The sequence below is a fragment of the Sinocyclocheilus grahami genome, unplaced genomic scaffold (genome assembly GCF_001515645.1).
Source record: "Sinocyclocheilus grahami isolate Dianchi unplaced genomic scaffold, SAMN03320097.WGS_v1.1 scaffold208.1, whole genome shotgun sequence".
Taxonomy (NCBI): domain Eukaryota; kingdom Metazoa; phylum Chordata; class Actinopteri; order Cypriniformes; family Cyprinidae; genus Sinocyclocheilus; species Sinocyclocheilus grahami.
Genome location: NW_015505387.1, coordinates 839,785 through 841,573, shown reverse-complemented (window position 1 = coordinate 841,573; position 1,789 = coordinate 839,785). Strand labels below are relative to the sequence as shown.

The window sequence follows — 1,789 nt, the reverse complement described above, 5'->3', positions numbered from 1 at the left end:
ATATATATAAGCCATGTAATAAATATTATGATGCTTTTTGATTGAATTTGCAAAAAATTGCCTCTAAAATATGTATTTTATATCAGATTGTTTTACTGCATTAGAGCTACAGAAAACAAAACTATATATATATACTATGTTTTGATGCCAAAGATCCATAAATCCATATTTTCTATTGAAAAAGCAGCTACATGAATAGCATGTGCTCTTTTTTTCTTAAGGGGTGTTAAACATAACTAAGTAGTTATTCTCAGTAATAATCATTTTAAATATTACAATAATTTCGATTGTTTTCTTGAAAAACAATGTACATTGTAAATGGACTGCAGCTAAAGTGAACCAAAACAAGTGTGAATGTAAGACCTAGGACCCTTTTTGATTCATTTCACTTTTTGGACCACTTAAAGGGGTCTGCGTTTGTTTTAGTAAAGAGGAAGTGTGAAAACATCCTTAAAGTTGGGATCAGGTTGGAGCGATTCGACATCAGCATCTTAAAGTGACTGGCTGTCTCTCTCGGTCTGTTGCGTGGTAGTTTTTAGAGGAAGAAGGCGTGACTACAGGCACACAACAATACTGAACTGCACCCATGTCAGACTCACAGATCAAACTCATTTCGAATGCATCGGACATAATAATAAAGGAAACAACAAGTGCACGCTATAACAAGTTTGTTGGAGATAAGTTATCTGATGTTAGGCAGCAGAGGAATATGCATTTTCTCTTTCAATGCTGAAGAGCAACGCCTGTTCTCGACAACAACAAACTCAAGCCCGTGGACGTGAACTAGGAAACGGACGATGCCTGTGTGTTAACCATGACCGTCGGCTAGTTTTCCCGGACGGTTTCTTTTGGATTAGTCTGTAAATTCACCAAACGTGACATACTGCATCGATTTAGTCGCCAAAAAGCAGCGCGTGGACGAGTCGGAAACTCGCGCGCCATTGAAAACAAGTAAGCTCGGTTGGTGCTATCATACTTTGCTTATTGGGATACAAAGTTGTCATATTCCACCTAAAATAAAAATGAAACCACTCTTGGTAGTCAGCCGCTTACATTCATGACGTGCAGACTTTCTAAACGTGGCGCTGAAGCTAAACGATGTTTCTTTTGTCAGCGGTGCATCCCTGCATTTCCTGTTCAGCGCTTCATCTGCTCGGGCTGTGTGCTAGCGATAGCAGCTAAGGGCTTGGAAAGTGCATGCGATTTGTTTAACCATTTGTATGTTATGTACAAACTCCATGTAGCATTGAGAACGTGTTTAAAGAGCACGAGGGCAACTGCGGATGTTTGCACGAGCCCCGCGCGTGTCTGTAAAACTTCGGCCTCGCGACTCTTTGTGCTATTGTTGATGTCCACGGTGTGGTGGGCCACGATGACACTTTTAAGTGTTTTATTCATGGGAAATGTGCACAGTCCTTATTTGAAGCATGCATAATGTTCAAAGCATACCCACAAGCCCTTTCAAGTGATTATTTTTGATAAAGTGAGACATGCGAGGTTTGGTGGCGCTCCTTTGTTATTGCTTTGTCTGTGTGAAAGCACATGGCCCTCCACGCTTTTGTTGTTGAAGTTACAGCTCCCCCTCTTTGTGGCAAATCAACCCAGTCTTTCCATTAAACACGGTTTACGCTTCCAGTTTGTAAGTATTTTTTGGTATCTGTTTAATAATTTTACACATTTTACGTTTGAATGTCATGTGTAGCACGATGAGAAGTTTATATGTGCTTGTGTGAATTATCGCACACTCCACTGATTTTGATAAAAGTAAAAAAATGTATTTGAAATCTAT

The 1,789-nt window shown here is 39.6% G+C and overlaps 1 protein-coding gene and 1 long non-coding RNA gene across 2 annotated transcripts in view; both read left to right on the top strand.

Annotated features, from left to right (window-relative positions):
• Positions 1 to 1,789, top strand: part of LOC107595783 (RING finger protein 44-like) — an 18,590-nt gene that overhangs the window by 5,550 nt on the left and 11,251 nt on the right. The gene's annotated exons all lie outside the window — the stretch shown is intronic.
• Positions 152 to 1,789, top strand: part of LOC107595751 (uncharacterized) — a 3,066-nt gene continuing 1,428 nt past the window's right edge. The window contains exon 1 of the long non-coding RNA XR_001610297.1: positions 152 to 1,639. This is a non-coding gene — a long non-coding RNA (uncharacterized lncRNA). The remainder of the gene's footprint in view (positions 1,640 to 1,789) is intronic.